The sequence below is a fragment of the Zootermopsis nevadensis genome, unplaced genomic scaffold (genome assembly GCF_977971745.1).
Source record: "Zootermopsis nevadensis isolate Lab colony 2312 unplaced genomic scaffold, Znev_1.0 Znev_ptg000030l, whole genome shotgun sequence".
NCBI classification, from domain to species: domain Eukaryota; kingdom Metazoa; phylum Arthropoda; class Insecta; order Blattodea; family Termopsidae; genus Zootermopsis; species Zootermopsis nevadensis.
This window is the reverse complement of record NW_028259162.1, coordinates 21,282,286-21,300,162: the sequence shown is the minus strand read 5'-3', so window position 1 is coordinate 21,300,162 and position 17,877 is coordinate 21,282,286. Positions and strand designations below refer to the sequence as shown.

Below are 17,877 nucleotides of genomic sequence, written 5' to 3'. Positions count from 1 at the left end.
TTTCGTTTTTCCCAGCAAGCCTATTCCATTTAATCAAATCCTACACATTCTAAAAACGTAGTGCGAATTTCTTCAGTCTGAAATTTCTAATGACGTTCGGTTTTGCATCACTAACAGGGCGGCCTATCAGATTACAAGGACAGGTGCTGCAGACACAAATATTTAACTGGTAAAGCTAATTTGTGGTAGGATATGAACAGCGTACAGGCACGAAGCGTTCCCTTAAATATGCGTCTGCACCGAATCGAAGAATGGTTGAATTACGCTCTCAGCGAGGTCGCTGCACTTTATTAAACAGGGATTCCGATCCTCGTATGTGGACGAGACGGCGCACGTCCTGGCGAACGTCCGCGCTTACTCCGGTGGAGCGGCGCTGCGTCACTCGACTTCCGCTGAAAAACAGAAGCACACCGCGAGGCGAATGTTAAGGTACAATTTGGCTGCACGCGACAGAGACAAGCGACCGAGGCAGGCGACAGAGACGGGAGACGGACACATCGCAGCTTGTCGCCACACACTTCTGAGGTGGCGACCGAGACATGCGGCGAAGTGTTTGTTTTCTTTGTTTTGTTGAGACATACATATCACATATTCTGTGAAAAATGAGTACAAAAATGCTTCTAAAAAGGTTACTCGAAGAATAAGAAGAAGATGATGTGTTGCGAAAGAAACAAAGAAAACCTACGAGTTCAATATTCAAAACCAGACGTGAAGAAGGATCTTTCTGTCTGTTAATAAAGAATCATTTATCATTAGAAGAATATAATTTCAGGAGTTATTTCAGATTGAATCATAAGCAGTTTGGTTACGTACTGACGTGCTGCCTGAGCCCGTCGCGAGACACTACTGGTCCGAGAGCGGTCTCCTGTGCTTTGTCTCTGTCGCCTGTCTTTGTCTCGCGCTCGTAATTGTACTTCATACGATTGTACAGAGAGCAGACAGGAAGCGACCAGTCTCGGTCTCGTAACTCTGTCGCCTGCCTCGGTCGCTTGTCTCTGTCGCGTGCAGCCAAATTGTACCTTTAGCTTCAACGTCGTCCGCACATTCCCATTCGCTGTTAAGTTACGGTTGTATGGTGCGTCGTTAAATTTCTAGTTCGAGTTAAGTACAGACCACTGAGAGGTTTTGGATAAAATTTTGTCTGTGTTCTTGAAACCCAATTTGAACGCAAGACTTGTCAGAAACTGTTGCAGAAACAAAGAGAAATGCAACAGAACACAAGATAAAAGTCTCGTTAAGATTTGCGACTAATGTGTCGAATATTTGAAGAGATTGAGTAAAATGTAAGTTCTAACTTCGAGCTGCAGTGAGCGAATATGAAGGCCGGTTACATGCACCGCTCTCCAATGTAGTTAAAACTAATAAGCAAAAAAGCTGTCAGTTGAAGGTCCACACAACCTTTTGTATTTGCCCTGCTGAATATTCACAAGTTCGTAAATAAGGCGTGTCGGGTCTCGCCGCAGTAGAGGAGATTTCAGAGCAGGAAAAAGCCGGCCGATCGGGCGGCCGCCCTCGAAATGTGCAGTTCGGTAGGCGAGGCAGGACACAGATTGCGCTTAATTGCGTAATGTGCACCTGTCCACCGCCGCCTTGATCAGCGAACAGATAAACGACTGCTGCATCGTGTTCGAGTAATAAAATAATAACGTGCTTGCAGTCTCGCTGAGGAGTGTTCAAACCGGGGCAAGCGCCCCATGCACGACACGCGTCGCTATTATTAAAGCAAAATTTAGAATCTACTCCTGGCTGAGAAATGTGTGCTGGAATTTTATAAACGCGTTTGACTGTTTTGTTGAACATGTATGTGTTAGAGACTGCAGTCAGTCCGAAACGTCGGCGAATCACCATCCATCAGACCCACAGTTGATCACACAAGTTGGATTACCAGTTTCTTTGCAGAAGCTGGCGTGTACGAGGTGCGCCTATAAAAACCCGTACACTTATCTCAGGTATTAAATTCATCCATCACCCTCGAAGTAGTTCCCCTGGGAGTGAACACAACGATCCCAGCGCCGCTGCCAAGCCTGGAAGCATCCCTGGAAATCTTTCTTTGTCAGCCTGTCAAGCACCATCAGCGATTCTGCCTGAATCTCTTCTATCGTCTCAAATCTCCTTCCCTTCAGCTGAATTTTCATCTTTGGGAAGAGGAAGAAGTCACACGGAGCTTAGAAAGGAAGTTGGGGTCGGTTCTTGCAAGATCTTTGAGCTCCTGACAAACGAGAAGTCGATTCTGCTTCTGGTCCTCAGACAGGATGCGTCGCATGTGGAGTTCTTCCTTTAGAATCAGCTGACAGGTCCCATAGCCTATCCCAACAATGTCGCACAAGTCGTTGATGGTACGACGTCGATCTTCGTGAATGGCCTGCCGAATCTTCGTAACATTTTCGGGCGTTGTGCTCGAAGATGGTCGTCCAGAACGCTCGTCATCATCGACAGAGGTTCGGCCATTTTTAAAACGTGAATGCCACACAAACGTTTGTGCACGACCCATTGCGGACTCCCCAAATGCTTGCTTTAGCATTTCATAGGTTTCCGTAGCCGTTTTGGCGAGTCTTTGGCAAAATTTGATGCACACGACATTCCGAAATCGCAGGAGGGTCGGTGTAATGCACTACCAAAACGCCCGTAACTAAGAAACAAATGCTAATTCGATGATGCCGACTGGCACACTGATTCACTATGAATGTAGACCGCACCCCCTAGCGGCAGAAGCTCGTACTACATCCGGTTCGCCCTGGAAACTTTCCGATCGCACCTCGTACTTGATCCGTTGTACTCAACCTCTTTTACGATGGGCGAAGTTTCATATTTTCGCGTTCAGCGTCAATTTGCGTCCATTCAGTGGCTGGTTTTGTGCCCTTTTTGCAGGGAAACACTTAGTCCTGTATCTCTGGATTGACATCACTTGCATGACCTTCATAACGTTATTCAGGAAACTGCACAAGGGGTTTAAAAGTTTTAGTGGAAGGAGTAGATTGAAGAAAATAGTACAAAGTGTAATGCAGAATGTGCGCATAAACTTGAGGCATGAACGCTCTTCGGCTGCAGTTTGCCATGGCGTCTTTATTACTTGCAGGAACCACGTCACATTTCTCTGCTTAGTTTCTTTGTAGTTAGCTCTTAAATTCTTGAATTACTTTTCGAGACTCCAATAAAAATGCATCGCAGCCAGCAAGGTGTTACTACTCTAAGTAAAGTTTTTGATTGAAAAACTTTGCCTGAAACGTCAGTCTAACCACATGCTCGTACGTCAGATTATTTGTGTGCTTCTAATCCAATTTTGGGAATTCATTTTGAAACTTATTACGGTGCATGGCTGATACAGGGAACAAACGATATTCTTATTGGGTTGGTCGTAATGAATTCGTGTCTTCGGCGCTGACTGAGGGCGGGCGTCTGATTCCCTTGTAATGAGATTGACAGGACATGAGACGTTACCCCCTGCGGTGTGCGTCGTGTTATCTGCCGTCTCTTCTTGCGAGACGTGCAGTTGCTAGAATCGTCAGGGGAACGCTCAGGAACAGCTGAAATCACGCTGCAACTCGAGGCCCGACGTTTCGGTAACTTACGGTCTGGCGGGTTATTCTCACAGTTTCGTCTTCAAGTCGGGAAATTATTTTCTGTGTTTTTGCCCACATTTTCTCAGGTGTTTCTCGCTGTAATTTCAGTTTTGCCCTCAACAGTTACTTATTTGTCATCGTTTGCCCGATGACATATTTTTCCCTGGTAATTCCTCGGTTTAAGAGACGTTCTTTCTTATTGACACATTTTTCTGCAAATTATAAATCAGTCCGAATTCTGTTTGTACCCCCAACAAATCATTCTCTTTGCTGATTCTCGTATCTTATGGCCAGAAAAGACCTGGACCACAGATCGAGAGTTCAGTGATCAGTTAGAAGTGTTTGTGACTTTTGAAGAGCAACTTTATAGCTATAAGATGGCTGTCTTCTGGGTCACCATCTTCGTACTCGGCGTTGTCAGAATATCAAATCCTACGAGTGGATAATTGACAGTGTTTTAGTGTATTTTGTATTGTTTAGTTCGCTTGTCTACAGCGATAAACCACAGCCGAAAGAATTAAGTTAATTTTAACTCTTCAAGTGTCACTCCTCCTCCGGAGTTGCTGCGCTGAAGAATGTCTTTGTCATTCTTAGACGTCATCATCTACTTCGTTTTCAGTGGCTGTCCTCAGACAACATTCTGTCATTTGTCGTTGTTCGTCGTCTGGACAGTAACCCCACCTTCAACCCTGAAGTTTGAGACACCATCTTACTTCGAAACGTTGGTCTACCTGCAAGTCCACACGACGTCATAACCCAGCAGAACACAATCGATCGCCATGGGAACCTCAAGATCTGATCGATTTGATCAAAGAGCGAGGTTTTTAAATTTTCACAAATTATTACCTTTATCAGGTTCTTGTGGAAGCGTTTCAAGCAATATACGTGAATATTAGTAACTTAAAAATGTCTTTCTGTCTGCATTTTGTATCTCCCACGATGCTCCTCTTAATAAATCACAATCACAATCTGCACTCCCAACGTTATGTTCAGATTATCTTAATATCTGCAGCAAATATTCTCCCCATAACCGTGTTAATGTTCTGGAGAGACACACAAATGTTAAAGTTTCCAGACTTATGTTACCTGCTACCTGTACCATAATTCATACGCTCGTCTTTAAATCCAGGAGATCAAAAGGCGAATCCGTCTTTATCATAAGTAGTACATCTCTGCCTGTTATCAATATTTTAAGAGAATTGGCATGGAAATTGGAAATGCATACGAAATTTTGGTTGGAAAGCCTGAAGGGAAGATAGACTCTCCGGGATAAGATAATATTAAAATCTTACGAAAATTGGGTTTAAGCGTCTGTATTGGATTCATCTGGTCCAGGATAGGGACCGATTTCGGGCTCTTGTTAGCACGGTAATGAACTTTTGTATTCCGTAGAAGGCAAGGAATTTCTTGACTACCTGAGTGTACTGTTAGCTTGTCAAGAAGGACCCAGGTTCATGCAATCGGTTGTCATTTAAAGCTATCTCTAAGAGCTATTAAGTTATTTTGATATTTTCCTCCAGTCTGAGTCCAGGACCAGGTAGACTAACTTGGGGTAAGTCAGAGACAATAAGATTTGAGGATTTCACGGCGGTGAGTCCGAAGATGATTGTCTTCTGGGCCCTGATGATGGAGGCAGCATGGACTTCTGAAACGCTGCCAAATTTCTTCACGGCCCAACAACCGAGAAAACAGTCGGACACTTTCAGATCTGACTTCGCTTTGAGAACGAAAAAGAATTGAGTAGTAGCCTTTGTTAATATTATATTGATATTTAATCGAAAACCCGCGAAACAGGCAGAAAAATTATATTTTTAATACCGGGATGTGCTAAATATTGTTAAAATGGCACCGAGATGTTCAACAGACTTTGAGCAGGGCCTGCAGGACACGGGGAATGAACAGATTTGTGTTACGTTCGTCGGGATATCACCATCAGCAGCGGCAAGCACATTCATTCACTCACCCACCGCCCTTATGACACTTCATCGTCTCTGACCGTCTTCCTCAGCAGTGACGTACGCCATCGTTAGGTCGAACCTCGTTTCCACGAATTTGAAGCTGTTTTTCTCGGTCGGCGGGTTAAAGTGAGGCCAAAACCAAGTTATTAGTAATTCTGGGACGCGCTCCACGAATTCTCGTTTTCGGATTCCAAAGCTGCAACTCTCATTTACGTCATTGGACATCCGCTGCTTTACGTCGGCCTGCGAACTCCTCCTTCGCTGTCGTAACCATGTCATGCTACCAGAATTCTATTCCGCATTGACATGAGCCGATGCTACCTCAGGCCACGTCGCATTGCTGCAACGTTTAATTAATTATACATACATTTCGACCCTTTGACAATATCGGCGCGATGGGACAACCTCATGTCAAATGATGAGTGTTGGATAGACCTTAAGGTAGTATCCGACAGACCTCGCCCACCGTGCAGATATTTATTCGCTCGGAAGTTGCTGTACTGCAGTTGGAATTTCTAGCCGCTACTCTTCAGAAGAGAGACCCCGTTTTATTTAAAAAGCGTACTTGTATTCTTGGGGTACCAGGTTTGAAGGTCATCGTGACTGATAATCATGGTTCTCCTCAGTCGTTCCGCGCAGTACATGACACGGACCTGAGCTGACACTTGGCTCGTCACGTGATTTGGGGATTTCTGAACCTTAGAGACCTGGGGGGGGGGGGGGGTGGACACCAGAAAGAAACAGAACGATGGGGAGACCTACGCGTGCGTGGCGATGATATTAAAATTAATATTAATAAATATTATGTGTTATGTTATTTGGATTTGACTGCCTTGGGATTCGGATGCAATCTTATGAACACGGTAATTAACCTTGCAGGCCCATGAAAGGCGTGGAATGTCTTGACCAACGGAACGACTGTCAGCTTCTCAAGAAGAATTCTGATGTATTGGTCTTCCGTTTAAACGCTAAATAACCTCGACAGTTGATTTGCGTCGTTGACAGGGGACACAAATTATGAGGTCTGTCTCGTCAGTGCACACCCCTGTCTTGTATATGGTCTGTGCATTTGTAAGGCCATTCTTTGTTCGGTGTTCCCGGCGCCTCGCCTAGCGGTGATAATGAATTGCATCTTGTCGTGCCTAACCTAGCTCAACCTGCACTCAGCTATCTCTCTCCCTCCCTCCCTCTCTCTCGTGCAGTATAAAGAAGACATTCATTGTCTGCTGGGAACAGCTGCACCTGTGCAATTTCAGGATACGAACTTCTTGGAAACTGCTACATCGACCCAAAGAAATCGGACGGACGGACGGACGCTCATAACAGCCACTAATCCACGACCTCTGCACACTAATACCATGTTACGTGCATGCAGATATTTCATTTCCCAGGCCAACGAGATACGAACGGGGTTGGAAATTTCCAGAAGTATTATGGGATACCCCCAGATGCTAGAAACTTCACGGAACTTTCTAGACGTGTGTTTATTCTGCAGTCTTCCGTCTCAGTACAAAAAGCGCTTCAGAACTGAAGACGCTTGCATGATGCTGGATATTGTTTCTCTTAGTAAGAAAGTTTCTAGCTCGGACTTGACGTTAAATTTATCGGCACAAGAAACGAGCGCTTTGCTGTTTCCATGAGCACGAGGGTGATTGTACTCCCAGCAGAAGTTCGTAGCAGCGCCATCCAGGTTCGATTCTCGGTCTGTCTTCCCCAAGACTTGACATCAAAGTGGCAATCAGTCTCGTTTCTTCTCAAAGGGGAGTGTAATTACGTCTTCCGTTGTTAAATGTTATTGTAGATTTTTTTTTAAAAAAGTACCGGCATGTGGAATGGCTTTGTTGGGGGGGGGGGGGGGGCAGGGTGTTATCTCCCGTGGTGACGTGTGTTAACAAAAGAACCCGTAGACTCGTCATCTCTTTAGCGACGCAGAAGGCAGACGTCATCTGACAAGGTCCAGTCCGGAGGGTTGGTTCGAATTCAGAGCTGCACCGAGTACGATGCTGAATCATTAAAATTATTAAGCTTGGGTCTGCCAACTTCACTTCGCGACCAGATTTCCAGTGGAATGTTGGTTGTTCATCGTTTAGTAGTAATCTTGGCTGAGAGAAACTCGAATTCACTTGATGTAGCATTGTGACCGGAAACTTTTAAATTTGAATCTAAATTACATCTGCTCGGTGATGCTTGAAATTATAAAGTACCTTAGACGGAACAGAAAGTGTCCTTCTGCCTCAACATACGAGTAGCTACACCGAAGATCGACGTAGACGTTTACGTAGCTCGCTGGAATTTATCTCAGGTTTCCCCGCAAACATTCCCCGGTTGCGATCTCTTGCCTGCCAACTGATCAAATATCACATATCCTTCAGTCCTTGAGCTCGTGTTCACTGCGTAACACATCCTTACTCATGAAGTGCCTATATACACATGCACTCGCAATTAAAGGCATGTTTATTCGGTTTTGTACTTCGTCGATTAGAAGGTAATGCCGTCACGACAGGCTTCTGAGTTAAATACGACGTTGCCAACTGAGGAACCTCATTAATGGTTATTGTCCTTTGTTTTTTTTTAAGTTAAGTGGTGGTTCGGGGTGACATGTAAATTGTACCGCGGAGTTTCTCTCAGTTTTAGTGGCATCATATCTTATCGATCATAAGTCTGATTCGTAATCGATATTTAATCAGTTTATAATATTCATGTATTTGTTTTACTCTCTTTAAAACAATTACTTCTAGTTTATATCCAGACCGCCCTTAACAAATGTTTGAGTAATATTTTGCGGTGTATATAAGAACAGCGGCCTCTGTTAGTGACGTTTATCATGACTCGCCCCCGCCCCCCGCCCCGGCTGGATTTACGTAAACTTGGCTTTGGAGTTCAACATTTTGAACTGTGAGATATTTAGAAAATGTTTATCTACCTTTTTGACGGTAACTTTTCGTAAAAAAAGTTAAAAGTAATTTGCGAACTTCGGAAGCTACTTCGGATTAAAGATCGTAAGTGCGGAATTGCGATAAATTTACGCGGTACGTCTTATAAAGAGTTTCAGATGTCGCATGAAACATCTATTGCGGTGCCTCGATTCACCGTCGTAGTCCCGAAAGCTTCGCTTCACAAAAAGTTTCGGAATGAAACTCTCAGAGTGCGTAACTGCGTTGTGGAGAGAACTAGTAACAATTCGTTTAATTTTCCACCGACTCCATAACTTTTAACTAAATGCATTATCCTACCAAACAAACTATTTTAATGCTTGAATTAAATTAAAGACAAAATTCTCAGTAAGTAGCTGACATATTATTTCTTTTCTCCTTAAAACCAGCCGTTGCTGTGTGTGAAATCCACGTGGCCGCGAACTTAAATATGGAGGCTACGTGAGTTATGAATATGACTATTTAAAATATATATACGTAGGTAATGGCGCGTACAGGATAAATCGTCCTACTTCAAACAAAATAAATTACTCGTATGGTCCACTTAGACTTTAAATACGTATTTTTTTTTTTTCCAGTTTTCGGACTCATAAAAGGAATCAAACCAAAGTTCTCAACTTCTCTGTGATATAGATCTGCATGCTACTGATGTGTACAAACGACTTCACTGCGGAAGATCCGGGCACCGCAAGCCATTAGCACTCTGCAGAACCAAGCTACGGCAGTCGGGATGTCCTGTGCATTACTTACTTCGGTTTTAGGATTCTCATCCCAGTTACTAACAACTACGAACGTATAAAATTAACCGGGCGAAGTGTAAGGATCGTAGTTTTTCTGACAAAACTTAGGAACGAAATAGTTGCCAAGGAGACAAAGACTTCGTCAGTCTTCGAAAAGAAAATATACGTGTTAACTGCTGATTGGTTCGTCAGTGTAGACTCGCTTTGCGAATTCTAATCCTAAATACGCTGCTGAGGTGAACATTTTCATAGGTTATTTATTCATTGAGCTAATCAGCAAAATATACTTTTACAAAAAGGAATTGTACGTAATATGATTTTGAATGAAGAATGGATGCATTTTTTGAGAGCACGTGGAATTATGGCTGTAACTACTCACCCAAAACCGTTAATTTTGAAGACCAAGATAGAAATGGGCTGATAACAGACTCTGTTAATGCCGGGGTATCTCAGTCAGTTTAGTGGCTGACTACGGGCTGGACGACCGGGGTTCGATCCCTGACGGAGGCACAAGATTATTCCTCTAGCCTCTGCGTCCATACCGACTCTAGGGTCCACCGAACCTCGTGTCCAATGGGTACCGGGGTTCCTTTCACCGGTGGAAAAGATCGTGACGCTGACCACTCACCCCCATCTAGTAAACAGGTCAAGATTGAATAGGAGCTATACCTGGTGCCTCCCCCAAGCGCCTACATGGCGTGTAGTGGGACAGCTTTTTATTATTTATTATTTAGTGTTCTGTCTGACGACAGGTCCATATGAACAGGATCCTTCCATCCTTTTCTCCGACTGGGACCTGTTCATATACGTTCTTGGCAGATGATCCAGAAGTGGTTTGCCATTGCCTTCTTCTGTGTGTGAATGGAGTAATTGTTGGGATGCCACGGAGGAAAACTCCGTGTTGCCTAGGCCACGGCCTTGCCCAACACAAGTTATAAATTCGGGCACCGCCGGGAATCGAACCCGAGACCCCAGGATTACAAGGCCAGCGTTGTAATCGCTAGACCACCTCATCTTATTATTATTTAGTGTTCTGTCTGACGACAGGTCCATATGAACAGGATCCTTCCATCCTTTTCTCGGACTGGGACCTGTTCATATACGTTCTTGGCAGATGATCCAGAAGTGGTTTGCCATTGCCTTCTTCTGTGTGTGAATGGAGTAATTGTTGGGATGCCACAGAGGAAAACTCCGTGTTGCCTAGACCACGGCCTTGCCCAACACAAGTTATAAATTCGGGCACCGCCGGGAATCGAACCCGGGACCCCAGGCTTACAAGGCCAGCGTTCTAACCGCTAGACCACCGTGGCTCTGGGACAGCTTTACTTCTTTTTAAAAACGCGTGTTTCACGGGACTTAGTTCAGGTAATACGACGCTGGATCTGGTGGTTTTAGACAATGTGGAACTGTCGCAGAGTCGATTTCTGAGGTTTCTTTGGAATTTTCAAAAACCGTGTACATCTTTTTGCTTCTGAGCTGTTATGAAGTCGTGGGGCACGAAGCGAGTCACTTTGTTGTTGATGCCTTGTCTCTTCAAGGCAGAAGTTGAGGAGTTGCTGGTCCCGGGTAAAATAGGGTGATTGCGAACTTATGCCAGGTGTCGGCTTGCAGTTTTCCGTCTGGGGTTGGGCTCCGAAACTTACGAGTCGCAGGCCTTTGCTGTCATTAATGTGTTATCGATTCGAGTGTGTCCCTGTACACCTGAAGCGTTTGCTACCCGGAACGATGGCCTACTGCACCTTGTCTTCCAAGAAATGAATGGCGTAAATGCCTCTTGTCTGAGAAAGCACCGGAGGATTTTTCTTGTGGAGAACAGAACGAGTTTTTGGCTCCTGTCATAATCGTGGGTAAAATATACGAAGTAGTTCAGTTATGAAATGTGCCACGCTTTTAACTCCGACTACGACGGCGAAGGTGTCTTCAGACCCTAACATATTCGTCTAAGTAATGTTTGAACGCTGAAGCAAATGGTTAACATAGTTACCATGTCCTGTAAGGTGTTCCAACAACTTTTTCAGCCATGTTTGTGTAAATCTAAGAAATTCCTGCGTCTCTTCATTCCGCGGATAGTTAGTTATTTACGAATCCTGCTGCATCAACTGCAGAGGTTTTTAGTGGATTTACGTTTTCGACGAACGAGAACGGAGAGTACACATTACGAGCGGCTAGGTGGCGGGTGGTCGTCGGGAGGGACTGAGGGAAACTGCGAAAAGCAAAGTCCGAGGTGAGAAGAGGGCGGGAGTTTGCTTTGTGCGTGGAGAATCACGCACAGACGCGCAGAATGGATTCAGCACATGTGCGCATGTGCGTCAGTGGAAGGAGCAACGTGGTATGAACTGCGTGCGTGCTACGTCGTCAACACGACCAAGCACGTGCGTGACGTAAAATACGAGTGATGGAATGGGTTACGAAGAGATGAATACATGTATTAGTCGTTGTTGTCTTTTTTTTATTAATTTCTTGCGTGCTGAAACCAAAATTTTTAATTCAGAAATTATTCTGATATGCGTAACTGAAGGTTTAGTCGCTAACTTCAGTTTCTGAGGTATCAGAATTTGTGCAAACAGCTGTAATTATTAAATACTGTTCTAGTGCCGTGGTCACTAATAATTTTGAAGTGGAAGGCAAATTGAGTCATTGTAATTGGGTGCGAACTGAAGTTTTTACGACGGTAAAATTGTGTTCTGCGGTCATCTGGGTAGTCTGATGATGGAGGCAGCAAGGACCTCTGAAATGTCGGCAAACTCCTATCAGACTACACGGCGCAACAACCCAGAACACGGCCGTCTTCAGACTCACCGCCGTGAAAACCTCAAAACCTACATAAACTTATCATCTGATACACAAAAGATAAATAACGTTAGTTTTACGTGAGTTGCACGGCATTATCATTGCAGATGTTTGTGCAGTCTGGCTGTATGCCAAATATTCGTAGGAACATACTGCATCCATCTTCAGACCACACAGCGCAGCAATGCAGAAGACCAGCACCTGGTTTTAATGAGGCGTATATTATATCGATACACGCGAAAATTTCTCATCGTATTGTTGAATATCAGAGGGAAAAAAAATCCCTGAACCCAGAAACGTATTACTGTACTGAATTGACCTGACAAGCCTCTTGGGCGAACGTTTGGACCCAGTGCTAGGCGGAAGGGTGCGTCTGGTCAGCGCCTATCTGTTGCGAAGCCTTCGGTATTTCTAACGTAGCCTCGTTGTGGCCTCATTTTTAGTTATTACCGAAATTCACATTTATATTAAGTTTCACCGAATTGCAAAGTGGCATTACCTTATGAAGGAGATTAATTTTTTTTATTTATTTATGGGGACAGGAGAAGAGGACATTTCAACTATTGAAATCACATCATCAGTGAACATACTGAAATGACGAGGCGTAGTGTCCCCGTGGCTTCAATCGTGAAAGCCGGGTTTTACGTTCATACTTTCACTTATTCTTACTTTATCCTGTTATCCCACCCCAGTCCTCAACTTCTTCCTTCAGCTCTGTTCCCGAAAACCCTTTCTCCCCTCCTCTTATGACCTCGTGGTCATTAACCGCCTCTTTCCCTATTCACGGGCTGTACGTTTTCTGGGAAAAAGTTTTCCACAAAGAAATCTGTCCCGGTCCCGCGCTGAGTGACGGCGACGGGGTATAGGAGCGAGTCTGCAATTGAAATTAACTTCGAAAAGTCATTTAATTTAATTGTAGTGAAGGATCGATTGTTGTGATGTCGCCGCAGTTTGTAGCTGCCATCTTCAAGGCGAATGCCTATGAGGATGGGGTTAAGAAGGATATCGCAGTGGGTAGTTGGCACGACTGTATGAGCAGTTTGGCCAGGAATAAATGTGATGAAAACAGTTTTCGATTCCGTCCGCACAGTACAGCTGCACCCGTCTTTGTTTGCATCTGGTATTTGTAGCGTGCTGGCCTCCGGAGTGGCTTGCAGTTTCCTCCGTACTGATCCGAGACAATCACTAATTTACATGAAGGTCTTATCGAAATGCATCTAACTTCTAAAAACGGACCACAATAGATTCTGTATATAGGCTACTACGGCGTGTGACGAAATGCTGTGTGCTTCAAAATAGGTTACATTCGCTGCTTATTACATCTGTTAGTGGACGGGTTTGTGTTTACAATGCGTGGACGTCAAACCGATTATAGAACCTAGAAGGATTTTTTTGGCTTTTGAACTCTGATTATGTGCCCTGTGGCCCGCCAACTGTTCGCGTTGTTTCGACACAAGCCGCTTATTTCCTACGCCTGTAATCCTCGGATGTGCAGAGCGCTCTGACGTATTCTGCACACCGCATCTGAGTTCGGCGTTCGCCCATTGCATTATGGGTAATAATAAACGCGAAATGGCGTCATGTAAACATAAGTTGCTTTTCTTTGCGTTTCGTCAAGTGCTGTACAATCCCGTCATTTTTCGGATGGGACTGAAGGAAAAAAAGTCTGGACACGGCTTCCGGATTAAAATTTGAAGCCTAAACCTGAATAGGAAAGAGGTTTGCCCTGACGATTGAGTTTTAAGGCCGCTTCTGGTGAGACCGACGAGCTGAATCATGAGGACGAACGATAATTCTATGAAATTCATGCGTAAGCAGCAAATTTTTCATTTGTAACGCGTATCGACGCCCAAACGTCATTGGGCTATTCACTGCTTTGTCTCCAATTTATTCGCAAGTTTTGTTCTGATGTTTGCATGTAGTACTCTTTGTGGCCTTCATTTTGTGTTTGTAGTTCTTTCCAGAGAAGTGCAAAGCCATTCTGTAAATTATTTTAACAAATAAACGTTCGGAAGTAGTTGTTATGTTGAAGTCATCAAGGCTTCTGTTGTAGTTAGAGCTACGTTTTAAGTGGAACGTTCTGTGTTACTCTCTCATCTTCCTGTAGGTGACCGAAGCGGTCTGTTCGCTTCTCGTTTACCGACAGAACTACCCGTCATCTGGCGGAGACCTCCGTTTCTCACGGCAGCGAGTGTGCAGATGCTAAACAACGGTCTTCATGTAAGACTTGAGGTTCTCACAGCGGGGAGTATGAAGATTTCTGTCTTCTGGGTTGTTGCGTTGTGTAGTCTGGTCGATGTTAACCAACGTTTCGGAGGTCATACTGCCTCCGTCATCAGAGTATGAAGATTTCTGTCTTCTGGGTTGTTGCGTTGTGTAGTCTGGTCGATGTTAACCGACGTTTCAGAGGTCATACTGCCTCCGTCATCAGAGTATGAAGATTTCCGTCTTCTGGGTTGTTGCGTTGTGTAGTCTGGTCGATGTTTACCAACGTTTCAGAGGTCATACTGCCTCCGTCATCAGAGTATGAAGATTTCTGTCTTCTGATTTGTTGCGCTGTGTAGTCTGGTCGATATTAACCGACGTTTCAGAGGTCATACTGCCTCCGTCATCAGGGCGATGAGTATGAAGACTTCTGTCTTCTGGGTTGTTGCGCTGTGTAGTCTGGTCGATGTTAACCGACGTTTCAGAGGTCATACTGCCTCCGTCATCAGAGTATGAAGATTTCTGTCTTCTGATTTGTTGCGCTGTGTAGTCTGGTCGATGTTAACCGACGTTTCAGAGGTCATACTGCCTCCGTCATCAGGGCGATGATTATGAAGACTTCTGTCTTCTGGGTTGTTGCGCTGTGTAGTCTGGTCGATGTTAACCGACGTTTCAGAGGTCATATTGCCTCCGTCATCAGAGTATGAAGATTTCTGTCTTCTGGGTTGTTGCGCTGTGTAGTCTGGTCGATGTTAACCAACATTTCAGAGGTCATACTGCCTCCGTCATCAGAGTATGAAGATTTCCGTCTTCTGGGTTGTTGCGCTGTGTAGTCTGGTCGATGTTAACCAACGTTTCAGAGGTCATACTGCCTCCATCATCAGGGCGATGAAGATTTCTGTCTTCTGGGTTGTTGCGATCGCCCTGATGACGGAGGCAGTATGACCTCTGAAACGTTGGTTAACATCGACCAGACTACACAGCGCAACAACCCAGAAGACGGAAATCTTCAACGGTCTTCATGTTTACCGCCCTTGTCTCACGTGACCTTCTGGACTCCCACAAAGTTTAACTTACGCCAAATTTTCTTCCCACTGTCTGCAGTAAACCTGATCTGTAGACTCCCCTGACCTTCCAAGTTCAAATATCACACCCTTGTTCGGTTTCTTACATCACAACAAAAATTCGTCGGAGTTTGAACGGCCGAAACGTCTTGTGTTCGAGACGTCTTTCGTGAATGAGGCACTGTCGGGTAATCGATAGACAAATGTTGTCCATGGTAATGGTTAGCGGGTGGAGCCTGTCGAGGTTATAAGTAAAGGCGAGACCAAGAACATCAATACGTGTGCAGATAATGTTCGTAGGAACTGCTGCATATTTGCAGTGCGCTGATGCAGCGAACGTGTGTTTGGTTTGCGTCATTTGGGTGTGGTGCAAAGCGGATGCGACTACAGATTACGAAATTCGTAAGCAATTTTGGACGTTTTCGAAATTCGAGGCACGGAAAAGTTTTGCATTCTTCTGTTTTGTTGTCTTCTACCAACCCGATCCGTCCGGCTATGAATTTAGATACCCACACGTCCACCCGGGCTATCCGTTTGCCAAATCAGAGGCAAGGCGTCGATTCTGGTCTCCTGCCTTCTGACGCCACGTGGTACTTCAAAGCGTCGGTCTACACGGCATTACAGCCTAGAAGGTTAAAACAGCAGCGGGCTTGTCCTATTCAAATAGACTGAAACTGTCAACCGACGGAAAAATTGGCACTCGGCGTATTAAACAGCCGTAGAAATTTCTTTAGATTGTCTGTTCGTACGGGACACAATCCTCTGTTGTATTATAATAATAAACTGGAACCACAGATAGAACAGCATTGTTTTGTAGTTGTCCAAACTTGCCACAATCCACAGACTGAATCTGTATCAACGCTACGGTTACAGACTAATCCATGGAAATGCAGTAACACATTTCAGAGGCCTCATAAGTTCCCTTTCGTCAGTAGATCATGCTTTCTTCTAACGTTACAGTAATTTTCTTGATCGCTGAAAACGGTAGCACTGTCGATGGCGTAATCAGTCCTCCTATGGCTGTGCTATAAATAGATCATTTAACAACTTGTAGTGGGCAGACCGATCGTTTATAGAGTTGAACAAAGATAGATGGCACCACGGTAATGGGTTATATACATGGAGGATCATTCTCTCACTAACGAACTTTAAGCATCCGTAATGTTGGTGTTACCGATTGTGGACAATAAAGAGTTGGTAATTTGGAACAGCCTCGGTTGGCATGTGCTCCACTCCAAATTGTATAAAAATCCGGTCATTCCTTTTCGAGTTATTATCTGCCCGAAAGTGTCATTTGTTGGGGCCACGGATAGATGGAACATCATGTTGCATGAACGACGTGACAGTAAGAAATGGAGATGTAGTGGAATCTCCTCTTTGAGCAAAGATTGTGGCTTCTCAGGTAGCAACGATGCGGGGGAAACCTAACCCAACCTAACATAACCTAACCTAACCTAACCTAAGCTAACCTAACCTAAACTAACCTAACCTAACCTAAGCGAACCTAACCTAACCTAAACTAACCTAACCTAACGTAACCTAACCTAACGTAACCTAACCTAACCTAACCTAACCCAACCTAACCTAACCTAACCTAAGCTAACCTAACCTAAGCTAACCTAACGTAACCTAACCTAACCTAACCTAAAGTCCCTAGAGTCTAGCCAATCCGTAGAGAGGCAATCCTTGGGGTTGCAAGCCCAGTTCGGTCTGCATCGGGATGGTGGAAGCCCCTGGGTTATCCGAGCTCAGAAGGGACAAAGCCGTGGATTTTGAAACATCAGGGGTGGGGGGTAAATCTTCTTTTAAAAGCATTTTCGGGGGGGACGCAAATTCTGGAAGTGGGCAATCCTTGGGGGTTAAGCCACCAAACGCAAGTGGGGGGAGGAGTTAATTAGGAACAAAGCAGCGGTGTTGGCGAGATACGGGGATGGGCATTTCCCCAAAATAATTTGGGAAAAGAGCCCTGCTGGGGGAAAACTCTGGGGTAGAATGTCAAAAGCGAGACGAACTATATCCTCTCATGTAGTTTAAATATTCTTTAAAAATAAAGTAATTATCTGCTTCTGTCTCATGTACATGGCAATAGAGTTTTTCCTTTCTGCGTCTTAACAGAAGTGTCTGGACTCTGTACGCTTTACAGACAAACAACAATTTCATATTATTTATACACTGTTGCAGTTCACATATTTCCATATTCTTTTTAGTTACTGCTGATAAGAATTCCATTTGCTCATTATGAAACGAACGGGTGAATAATACGCACCTGTGCAGTTTAAACGAGTGTTTGTGGTAATGCAATAGTGCACAGAGAAACAAATGCCGATATCATGACTAGAGCTCGCGTATCTGATTTCACTCGAATGCTGGTTTTTCTACCAGTGGACATGACTGTCCGAGCAGGGATTTGTTTTCCCACATTCTTCCGCGGTACCTGGTCACAAGTCTTGGAAAATTCATTAACATTCACGCTTTTCCTCAGGTTAGCCAACAAAACTGGTGTCTTTGCTTGATAGATTAATTAGAGTTAACGTAAATTAGCCAACGTCACATATGGATAAATTCAAGGAAATTACTAATTATGACGCCAGCTGCAGGCTTTGAATTTCGGACTTAGAACACTTAAG

General features: G+C 44.4%; 1 protein-coding gene across 2 annotated transcripts in view; it reads left to right on the top strand.

Moving 5' to 3' along the window:
• Fs (Follistatin) overlaps window positions 1–17,877 on the top strand; it is a 122,438-nt gene that overhangs the window by 12,020 nt on the left and 92,541 nt on the right. The gene's annotated exons all lie outside the window — the stretch shown is intronic.